Source organism: Hyla sarda, chromosome 3 (genome assembly GCF_029499605.1).
Source record: "Hyla sarda isolate aHylSar1 chromosome 3, aHylSar1.hap1, whole genome shotgun sequence".
Classification (NCBI taxonomy): domain Eukaryota; kingdom Metazoa; phylum Chordata; class Amphibia; order Anura; family Hylidae; genus Hyla; species Hyla sarda.
In genome coordinates, this window is record NC_079191.1 from 214,254,445 (window position 1) to 214,266,496 (window position 12,052).

At 48.9% G+C, this 12,052-nt stretch overlaps 1 protein-coding gene across 4 annotated transcripts in view; it reads left to right on the top strand.

Moving 5' to 3' along the window:
* Positions 1 to 12,052, top strand: part of HTR1E (5-hydroxytryptamine receptor 1E) — a 173,623-nt gene that overhangs the window by 108,490 nt on the left and 53,081 nt on the right. The window contains exon 1 of one of the 4 annotated variants that reach the window (XM_056566038.1): positions 5,824 to 5,952. The exons of the other annotated variants lie outside the window; for them this stretch is intronic. The gene's annotated coding sequence lies outside the window, so the exon portion shown is untranslated. Of the gene's footprint in view, positions 1 to 5,823; positions 5,953 to 12,052 lie in introns of those variants that run through there. 4 annotated transcript variants of the gene reach the window in all.

The window sequence follows — 12,052 nt, forward strand, 5'->3', positions numbered from 1 at the left end:
GTAGTTTACAAAATAGGGTCACATGTGAGGGTGTCCGCTGTTCTGGCACCACGGGGGCTTTGTAAATGCACATTGCCCGTGACTTCTATTCTAACCAAATTCTCTTTCCAAAAGCTCAATGGCGCTCCTTCTTTTCTGAGCATTGAAACAAAATTAGAGAAAAAAATGCATAATGGTATGGCGATGGGCACCAAAATGCGCACCAGTTTTCGCTAACCTATATATGGGGGCGTTTGAGAAGTTATTTATTGAGGAAAGTATGTATGCTTCAGGTATAAAAAAAAAATGTAAACATTATATAGATGATCTTTTTATGGTTTTGCAGGGGAGCAAAGAAGAATTTTATGAATTTTTTAACTTGCTAAATGCAAATGACTGGGGGATGAAATTCTCAGAAAATGTAAGTAAGGTTAATATTACGTATTTAGACTTGGATATTTATATAAAAAACTATTTATTCCACTGTAAAACTCATTTTAAAACAGTGGACACAAATGGATACTTACATTATGAAAGCGAACACTTAAAAAGTTGGAAGGTGAATATCCCCTTTGGTCAACTGAGACGCATAAGGAGGAATTGCTCAGAAGATGTTAATTATGAGATACAAGCAAAAATCATAGAAGATCTTTTTATAGAAAAACATTACCCAGTGCAAATAGTGGAGGGGAAATAAAATAATAACAAGTGAGCAAATAGAAAAACAACGAATAAGGCATAAGAATAGGGCAGAAGAAAAAGAATAAAAAAGAAAATTATGGAACAGCTTTTGTTTCAAGATTTTCCAAAAATGCAAACCAAATAGAAAAAATATTTTATAAACATTGCAATATCATGGAAAATGACCCTTTTCTAAAAGATGCACTAGGGGACCAAAAAAATGGACCAAGATTTATTTATAGGAAAGCAAAAACTATTGGCCAAAAAATTGCTCCATATTATCCCTGTTTAAAAAAAAAAATGTTAATGGTAAAAATATTTGTGATAAAAGTCTGGAAAAAAGGTGTTCAGAAATGTGGACATAAGAAATGCAGAACGTGCAATAATATTAAACAAGATGTTCAGTGGATAATAAGTAATTCCACAGGCAAAAAAATAGAAATAAAAACCCTTTTAAATTGTAACTCTGAATATGTAATTTATGTGTTAGAATGTCCGTGTGGAATTCAGTATGAAGGGAGAACTACACAGCCCCTAAGAAAAAGAATGACATCTCATAGATTTAACATCAGACATAGATATCCAAAGCATAGCGTGTCCCGGCATTTTTCAATAGCCCACAATGCAGATCCGGATCTCCTTACAGTCACTCCAATAGAGCAGATTGAAAAAGGCCTAAGGAGATTCTCTACACTGTGTAAAAGAGAAAGTTTTTATATTTTTTAATTGGATACGTTGTCCCCAAAATGTTTTTATGAAATGCTGGAACAGGTATAAGTATTTTTAGTGTAAAATTTAATTGTAGGGTTTTATTTAAATTGTATTTGGAATTTTTGTATGTCATTTCCGGGTAGGAGGTTTTCCGGATTAGAAAAAGGAGGCTCTGTGCGCAATGTGTTATCCCTGAGGAAGGAGGCAACTACAATTTTATTGTTTTAATGTTGTTATGAATTAAAGTCCTTAGCTAATGAGATCGGTTTTTGCTAATTAATATAGCAAAAGTACCGAAGTTCCAAGAAAGCTTCCAGCTGCGGGCACGTGTACCATTAGAATTATCGGAGGATCCAGAGCAAGAGAGATAAGCCTACCGGTGCGAGGGGAGTGAGACAATGTCTGGCTCCCCTCGGTGAAGTAAGTGCATGGATTACCGAATGCAAGTTTTAGTAAGTTAATTGTTGAAAAAGTTGTGTCCGCTCCTCGTTTTTTTTTATTTCTTCAGTGCTCTTCTGAGCATTGTAATTTGCCCGCAAAGCACTTTAAATCCACATGGGTTATTTTCTTACTCAGAAGAATTGGTGTTACAAATTTTGGAAAGCTTTTCCTCCTTTTACACCCTCATCTGTGTCCCTCAGCTTTGCCTTCCTGAGGGGGCAATTTCTGTTGGTCCTAAGTTTTCTACTGTCAGACATACCTTACATTTAACCCAGGGGCGGATATATCACTTGCTCAGCCGGTTCGGCTGCACAGGGGCCCAGCGTGTTAGGAGGCCCCCCTAGTAGCCCAGGTCACACCCTGGGCCTCACAGTCTGGGCCCCTGCAGGGCCCCCTGCCACTACTTCATACTAAATGCTGCAGCAACAGGTCCCGGACCTGCCGCTGACAGCAGTAATTTACTTTTAAACCGGCCGGGCGAGACAGACAGTCCAGGGGCTGATGGGAACAGACGTGCCCCGCGCAGGCACGCACGTCTGTTCCAAGCCCCTGACGTCACGAGTCATGGCCTCTGACCCCGGCAGAAGCGACAGGAGCAGTAAACCCTCCCAACTCACACGGCCGCATCGCTGAGCAGATAAGGTGAGGAGAGCGACGGTCGGGTGCAGGGCGGTGGGGGAGGGGATTGTAATGATGATGAAGAGGACAGGAGGGGTGTTGAAGAGGTTGGTGGTGTAATGATAAGGAGGATTGGGCGTCTGGGAGAGCGTAGTGTTGATAAGGAGGACCAGAAAGGGGGTCAGGGGTGTAGTGATTAGGGGGTTTAATGTTGATGAGAAGGGCTGGGGGGGTGTCAGCTGTGTAATACTGATGAGGTGCTTAAGGTATATGGGGTGATGAGGAGACTGAGGATGGAGTGCATGGGGTGTATGGGGTGATGAGGAGACTGAGGATGGAGTGCATGGGGTGTATGGGGTGATGAGGATGGAGTGCATCGGGTGTATGGGGTGATGAGGATGGAGTGCATGGGGTGATAAGGACACTGAGGATGGAGTGCATGGGGTGATGAGGAGACTGAGGATGGAGTGCATGGGGTGATGAGGAGACTGAGGATGGAGTGCATGGGGTGATGAGGAGACTGAGGATGGAGTACATGGGGTGTATGTGGTGATGAAGAGACTGAGGATGGAGTGCATGGCGTGATGAAGAGACTGAGGATGGAGTGCATGGGGTGATGAGGAGACTGAGGATGGAGTGCATGGGGTGATGAGGAGACTGAGGATGGGGTGCGTGGGTTGTATGGGGTGATGAGGAGACTGAGGATGGAGTGCGTGGGTTGTATGGGATGATGAGGAGACTGAGGATGGAGTGCGTGGGTTGTATGGGGTGATGAGGAGACTGAGGATGGAGTGCATGGGGTGTATGGGGTGATGAGGATGGAGTGCATGGGGTGTATGGGGTGATGAGGAGACTGAGGATGGAGTGCATGGGTTGTATGGGGTGATGAGGATGGAGTGCATGGGGTGTATGGGGTGATGAGGAGACTGAGGGTGGAGTGCATGGGGTGATGAGGACACTGAAGATGGAGTGCATGGGGTGATGAGGACACTGAAGATGGAGTGCATGGGGTGATGAGGACACTGAAGATGGAGTGCATGGGGTGATGAGGAGACTGAGGATGGAGTGCATGGGGTGATGAGGAGACTGAAGATGGAGTGCATGGGGTGATGAGGAGACTGAGGATGGAGTGCATGGGGTGTATGGGGTGATGAGGAGACTGAGGATGGAGTGCATGGGGTGATGAGGAGACTGAGGATGGAGTGCATGGGGTGTATTGGGTGATGACGAGACTGAGGATGGAGTGCATGGGGTGATGAGGAGACTGAGGATGGAGTGCATGGGGTGATGAGGAGACTGAGGATGTAGTGCATGGGGTGTATGTGGTGATGAGGAGACTGAGGATGGAGTGCATGGGGTGATGAGGAGACTGAGGATGGAGTGCATGGGGTGATGAGGAGACTGAGGATGGAGTGCATGGGGTGATGAGGAGACTGAGGATGGGGTGCGTGGGTTGTATGGGGTGATGAGGAGACTGCGGATGGAGTGCGTGGGTTGTATGGGGTGATGAGGAGACTGAGGATGGGGTGTATGGGGGTGATGAGGAGACTGAGGATGGAGTGCGTGGGGTGTATGGGGTGATGAGGAGACTGAGGGTGGAGTGCATGGGGTGATGAGGACACTGAAGATGGAGTGCATGGGGTGATGAGGACACTGAAGATGGAGTGCATGGGGTGATGAGGAGACTGAGGATGGAGTGCATGGGGTGATGAGGAGACTGAAGATGGAGTGCATGGGGTGATGAGGAGACTGAGGATGGAGTGCATGGGGTGTATGCGATGATGAGGAGACTGAGGATGGGGTGCATGGGGTGATGAGGAGACTGAAGATGGGGTGTGTGGGGTGTATGGGGTGATGAGGAGACTGAGGATGGGGTGTATGGGGTGATGAGGAGACCAAGGATGGGTTGTGTGGGGTGTATGGGGTGATGAGACTGAAGATGGGGTGCGTGGGGTGTATGGGGGTGATGAGACTGAGGGTGGGGTGCATGGGGTGATGAGGAGACTGAGGATGGGGTATATGGGGGTGATGAGGAGACTGAGGATAGAGTGCATGGGGTGATGAGGAGACCGAGGATGGAGTGTGTGGGGTGTATGGGGTGATGAGAAGACCGAGGATGGGTTGTGGGGGGTGTATGGGGTGATGAGACTGAGGATGGGGTGCGTGGGGTGTATGGGGGTGATGATTAGACTGAAATGGGTTGTGTGGGGTGTATGGGGGGATGAGAATGAGGATGGGTTGCGTGGGGTGTATGGGGTGATGAGGAGACTGAGGATGGAGTGCGTGGGGTGTATGGGGTGATTCAGTGGTGTATAGTGGTTGGCAGTATTATATTAATAGAGTACAGTGGTTGGCAGTATTACATTCAGGAGTACAGTATTTGGCAGTATTATATTCAGGGGTACAGTGGTTGGCAGTATTATATTCAGGGGTACAGTGGTTGGCAGTATTATATTCAGGGGTACAGTGGTTGGCAGTATTATATTAATAGAGTACAGTGGTTGGCAGTATTATATTCAGGGGTACAGTGGTTGGCAGTATGCAGGGGGTACAGTGGTTGGCAGTATTATGTTCAGGGGTACACTATTTGGCAGTATTATATTCAGGGGTACAGTGGTTGGCAGTATTATATTCAGGGGTACAGTGGTTGGCAGTATTATATTCAGGGGTACAGTATTTGGCAGTATTATATTCGGGGGTACAGTGGTTGGCAGTATTATATTCAGGGGTACAGTGGTTGGCAGTATTATATTCAGGGGTACAGTGGTTGGCAGTATGCAGGGGGTACAGTGGTTGGCAGTATTATGTTCAGGGGTACACTATTTGGCAGTATTATATTCAGGGGTACAGTGGTTGGCAGTATTATATTCAGGGGTACAGTGGTTGGCAGTATTATATTCAGGGGTACAGTATTTGGCAGTATTATATTCGGGGGTACAGCGGTTGGCAGTATTATATTCAGGGGTACAGTGGTTGGCAGTATTATATTCAGGGGTACAGTATTTGGCAGTATTATATTCGGGGGTACAGTGGTTGGCAGTATTATATTCAGGGGTACAGTGGTTTGGCAGTGTTCAGGGGATACAGTGGTTGGCAGTATTATGTTCAGGGGTACACTATTTGGCAGTATTATATTCAGGGGTACAGTGGTTGGCAGTATTTTATTCAAGGGTATAGTGGTTAGCAGTATTCAGAGGGTACAGTGGTTGGCAGTATTATATTCAGGGGTACAGTGGTTGGCAGTATTCAGGGGTACAGTGGTTGGCAGTATTATATTCAGGAGTACAGTGGTTGGCAGTATTATATTCAGGGGAACAGTATTTGGCAGTATTATATTCAGGGGGTACAGTATTTGGCAAGGTTATAATGATTATTGTCATCATACAGAGGATGAGGATCTACTGACAAATTAAGGAACCAATGATGTCCAGGTGTCAGACTCTTCAGAGAAGATGGAAGAAATCCTGGTGTCTGGACCAGATGAAGAAGAAAAGTAAAGACAACAGAGAAGACGTCACTCAGGTCAGTGATATCATTGTGTATTTTCCTAACTGTCCCATCAGAGCTGTAGTCACTGATATCATTGTGTAGTCTCCTGACTGTCCCATCAGCTGTAGTCACTTCAGACATGATGGGAGTTGCAGCTTTCCAACATCTGGGGAGCCACTTGAACCAAGGTGATTGGTGGGGGTCCCATGAGTCAGACCCCCACCATAAAAATGGACTGTTTATTTTAAAATGCCTGGGCCTATTTTTGGTCCCAGTCTGGCCCTGCCTGTAAGTCACTTCTATCACTAAGGATAAGAAGCCAAGGAACATGGGGTTGCCAAGGGGTGTCGTGCTAAGTCCAGGGGTGCGAATGTAAAGGGGAGCACTGCCCTCTGCCTCCCAGCTAGATACGGGTCAGGCTGACCCGGGGGAGTACTCACTGGGCCGCACACTGAGAGGGACAGGGGCCACCCGGAGCCCACCTCAGGAGCCGTTCCATCCACCTGTGGTGGAATAGGCAAGTGGAGGCCCTCCGGTGGGGTCTAGGTACATGAGGGTGCACAGTGCTGGGGGGGGGGGGGGGGGCAGGCACACTATTTGCACAGGGGCCATCTGCTGTATGTGTCCGCCCCTGATTTAACCCACATGTTACCTGTCTAGTCTACAATCAAGTTGCTGTTTCTAAACCCTGTTCATATCCATGTTAGAAGTATAGATTCTACTACATCTCAGCCCCAACAAGGAAAATGTTGTCAGTGCTGTATGCCAAGTCAGAGGAACTTCCCTGGATGCAGCCTTCTTAATGCTGTGTCACAGATTGGCAAAGAGTAAAATGGAGTCCTATTTTTGCACCTTGCACCGAGGTTAATCAACACATAAAGATCTTTGTTGTTTCAGTAGTTTAAGTAAATTGTATGGAGAATTTGAGAGCTAGAGGACCCTCACATCTGTATAAATCTGCAGTAGACATATACCATACATATGCTAAAGCATTTCCTAAATTTAGCAATGCTACTAGAAAAGCATTAATTAAAGGGGCAGTGACCAAATATCTATCACCATGACTCCTAAGCTCCATTCAACAAAGCTGTAGTTAAGTAATCATATGTCATTGGAATTAAAAAAGGAGTTGAGTAAAGTTTGCAAATTGTTTCACGCAATCTAGCATCAGAAGTCTCATGCCTGTGCTTTTTATTAGCACCTTTTGCCATGTGACATAAATATCAGGAACTACTACACCCAGCAGATCCCTCATCATACAGCTCCTGAAATATAAGGTGAAGGATTTGTGTGTGCGTGCCAGGCCTATGAAAGATAAGGGAGCGCATCCAACCCTATGGGCAGAACCTAAGATTACACAGAATGGAGTAAAAACTGTGCAGAAACGGTAACCTGGCCACCATGTCCCGCCAGAAGGAACAGTGTACAGAGGAGCAAGTATTTATATGCACTACCATCAGCATTATACAATACACATTTTATACACACATGGGGAGATTTATCAAAACCTGTGCAAAGGAAAAGTGGTGCAATTGCCCACAGCAACCAATCAGATTGCTTCTTTCATTTTTCACAGGCCTCTACAAAAGTGAAAGAAGCAATCTGATTGGTTGCTATGGGCAACTAGGCAACTTTTCCTTTGCACAGGTTTTGATAAATCTCCCTCACTGAGTAGTTGGAAAGATGGGTTCATAGATAGAGCTATGAGCTTTGTCTGAATTTTATCCTGCGTGATTCATTATTTATTGAGAGTTTTATTATGAATGTATGAAATGGGCTTACATTTCAAAAATCTACACTTGCCCTAATACAGATCCAATAAACAATACTCTTTGTTAATACACAGAATGGAATCAGAGTATTAACTGATTCTTATGGTTGTTACGCCTAGCGCTCCGGGTCCCCGCTCCTCCCCGGAGCGCTCACGGCGTCTCTTTCCCTGCAGCTCCCCGGTCAGTCCCGCTGACCGGGAGCGCTGCTCTCTCATGGCCGTTGGGGATGCGATTCGCACAGCGGGACGCGCCCGCTCGCGAATCGCATCCCAGGTCACTTACCCGTTCCCGTCTCCTGCGGTCATGTGCTGGCGCGCGCGGCTCCGCTCTCTAGGGCGCGCGCGCGCCAGCTCCCTGAGACTTAAAGGGCCAGTGCACCAATGATTGGTGCCTGGCCCAATTAGCTTAATTGGCTCCCACCTGGTCCCTGACTATATCTATCCTCCTCCCTTGCACTTCCTTGCCGGATCTTGTTGCCTTAGTGCCAGTGGAAGCGTTCCTTGTGTGTCCCTTGCCAGTGTTTCCAGACCTTCTGCCGTTGCCCCTGACTACGATCCTTGCTGCCTGCCCCGACCTTCTGCTACGTCCGACCTTGCTTCTGCCTACTCCCTTGTACCGCGCCTATCTTCAGCAGCCAGAGAGGTGAGCCGTTGCTAGTGGATACGACCTGGTCACTACCGCCGCAGCAAGACCATCCCGCTTTGCGGCGGGCTCTGGTGAAAACCAGTAGTGGCTTAGAACCGGTCCACTAGCACGGTCCACGCCAATCCCTCTCTGGCACAGAGGGTCCACTACCTGCCAGCCGGCATCGTGACAGTAGATCCGGCCATGGATCCCGCTGAAGTTCCTCTGCCAGTTGTCGCTGACCTCACCACGGTGGTCGCCCAGCAGTCACAACAGATTGCGCAACAAGGCCAACAGCTGTCTCAACTGACCGTTATGCTACAACAGTTGCTACCACAGCTTCAGCAGTCATCTCCTCCGCCAGCTCCTGCACCTCCTCCGCAGCGAGTGGCCGCTCCTGGGATACGCTTATCCTTGCCGGATAAATTTGATGGGGACTCTAAGTTTTGCCGTGGCTTCCTTTCCCAGTGTTCCCTGCATCTGGAGATGATGTCGGACCTGTTTCCCACTGAAAGGTCTAAGGTGGCTTTCGTAGTCAGTCTTCTGTCCGGAAAAGCCCTGTCATGGGCCACACCGCTCTGGGACCGCAATGACCCCGTCACTGCCTCTGTACACTCCTTCTTCTCGGAAATTCGAAGTGTCTTTGAGGAACCTGCCCGAGCCTCTTCTGCTGAGACTGCCCTGCTGAACCTGGTCCAGGGTAATTCCTCCGTTGGCGAGTACGCCATACAATTCCGTACTCTTGCTTCTGAACTTTCCTGGAATAATGAGGCTCTCTGCGCGACCTTTAAAAAAGGCCTATCCAGCAACATTAAAGATGTTCTGGCCGCACGAGAGACTCCTGCTAGCCTGCATGAACTCATTCATCTAGCCACTCGCATTGACATGCGTTTTTCTGAGAGGCATCAAGAGCTCCGCCAGGAAAAAGACTTAGATCTCTGGCCACCTCTCCCACAGTCTCCACTGCAATCTGCGCCTAGGCCTCCCGCCGAGGAGGCCATGCAAGTGGATCGGTCTCGCCTGACCCTGGAAGAGAGGAATCGCCGTAAGGAAGAGAATCTTTGTTTGTACTGTGCCAGTACTGAACATTTTCTGGTGGATTGCCCAATCCGTCCTCCACGTCTGGGAAACGCACGCTCACACTCAGCTCTCGTGGGTGTGGCGTCTCTTGATGCCAAGTCGGCTTCTCCACGTCTCACGGTACCTGTTCGGATTTCCACTTCAGCCTGCTCTCCCCTCTCAGCCGTGGCCTGTCTGGACTCTGGAGCTTCTGGAAATTTTATTCGGGAGTCCTTTGTGAATAAATTCCATATTCCGGTGACCCGTCTTGTCAAGCCACTCCGCATCTCCGCGGTCAACGGAGCCAGGTTGGACTGTACCATACGTTTCCGCACGGAGCCCCTTCTTATGAGCATCGGATCTCACCACGAGAGGATTGAACTTTTGGTCCTCCCCAATTGCACCTCGGAAATTCTCCTTGGACTTCCCTGGCTTCAACTTCATTCCCCAACCCTGGATTGGTCCACTGGGGAGATCAAGAGTTGGGGGTCCTCTTGTTCCAAGAACTGTCTAAAACCGGTTCCCAGTAACCCTTGCCGTAACTCTGTGGTTCCTCCTGTATCTGGTCCCCCTAAGGTCATTAAGGACTCTGCCTGCCACAGGAAATGCCCCTCCCCCCCTCCCAGTTCCATCAGGCAAGCTTCTGTGTCCCCTCATGGCCCTCCTCCTGGTGTCACACTGCCCCGTGCCAGGTCCCGCCCTCTGCCCTCTCTCCCCATTCCTACTCCTGCGGTTCTGCCTGCCGTTGAGGAATCCCTCCATCCTTTCCCGGTGTCCTCATCCCAGGGGAGGCAGTTACCCGATAAAGAGAAGGGGAGCCCTAAGGGGGGGGGTACTGTTACGCCTAGCGCTCCGGGTCCCCGCTCCTCCCCGGAGCGCTCACGGCGTCTCTTTCCCTGCAGCTCCCCGGTCAGTCCCGCTGACCGGGAGCGCTGCTCTCTCATGGCCGTTGGGGATGCGATTCGCACAGCGGGACGCGCCCGCTCGCGAATCGCATCCCAGGTCACTTACCCGTTCCCGTCTCCTGCGGTCATGTGCTGGCGCGCGCGGCTCCGCTCTCTAGGGCGCGCGCGCGCCAGCTCCCTGAGACTTAAAGGGCCAGTGCACCAATGATTGGTGCCTGGCCCAATTAGCTTAATTGGCTCCCACCTGGTCCCTGACTATATCTATCCTCCTCCCTTGCACTTCCTTGCCGGATCTTGTTGCCTTAGTGCCAGTGGAAGCGTTCCTTGTGTGTCCCTTGCCAGTGTTTCCAGACCTTCTGCCGTTGCCCCTGACTACGATCCTTGCTGCCTGCCCCGACCTTCTGCTACGTCCGACCTTGCTTCTGCCTACTCCCTTGTACCGCGCCTATCTTCAGCAGCCAGAGAGGTGAGCCGTTGCTAGTGGATACGACCTGGTCACTACCGCCGCAGCAAGACCATCCCGCTTTGCGGCGGGCTCTGGTGAAAACCAGTAGTGGCTTAGAACCGGTCCACTAGCACGGTCCACGCCAATCCCTCTCTGGCACAGAGGGTCCACTACCTGCCAGCCGGCATCGTGACAATGGTAACACGCTAACTATAGTGAACAGTAAATGCCGCTCTCTAGAAATACTGCATTTAAAAAGCGAGCCAACAGGTCTCATGCCTGTTTTAGTGACTAGTTTAGTTCATTACATAAAAAAGCTTGAGCACCTATTTTAGGAATTTCTATGGTGCTGTTTCTCTGTTATTCCTTCTAGGATATTATCAATTGATATTATCAATAGACTGACAACTGGGGGTTTGCCCTTACACTCTCTGACCCTGCCAAAGCTATGCTGACACTGGCAGACTGTGTTAAGACACAACTCTTTAAAATATGGAAATGAAGCACACATTTGACAATTTACTCATAAATGTTCAGGAGGAATAAAAAAGGAACAGCACAACACAGCTTTAGGAGATGCTCTAGAACCACAGCATGACAACCACAGCAGCCGGCATTCTGATTTAGAAGGACAAGGTCCTTGGCCAGAGATCGTGGGGGGGCGGGGGGGGGGGGGGGGGGTGGTGTTCACTCAGCGGCCAAACTCTCATGATCAGGCATCTTATGTTGTACATCTTGTCAAAACATTAACCTTTCTAATATACTTCATAAGAAAATGTTATTTCCTTTTTATAGAAATCATGGCTTATAAAATAATGTCTTTGTCCAAGCTGAAGCACAGGCATGAACAAAGTCCAGTAAATGAGGGTGGGCTAGCACTCCCCTGTGCTCTCTCCTGTCTGATAGTACTCCTCTGTGCTCTCTCCTGTCTGATAGCACTCCTCTGTGCTCTCTCCTGTCTAATAGTACTCCTCTGTTCTCTCTCCTGTCTGATAGGACTCCTCTGTGCTCTCTCCTGTCTGATAGCACTCCTCTGTGCTCTCTCCTGTCTGATAGCACTCCTCTGTGCTCTCTCCTGTCTGATAGGACTCCTCTGTGCTCTCTCCTGTCTGATAGTACTCCTCTGTGCTCTCTCCTGTCTGATAGGACTCCTCTGTGCTCTCTCCTGTCTGATAGCACTCCTCTGTGCTCTCTCCTGTCTGATAGCACTCCTCTGTGCTCTCTCCTGTCTGATAGGACTCCTCTGTGCTCTCTCCTGTCTGATAGGACTCCTCTGTGCTCTCTCCTGTCTGATAGTACTCCTCTGTGCTCTCTCCTGTCTGAAAGCA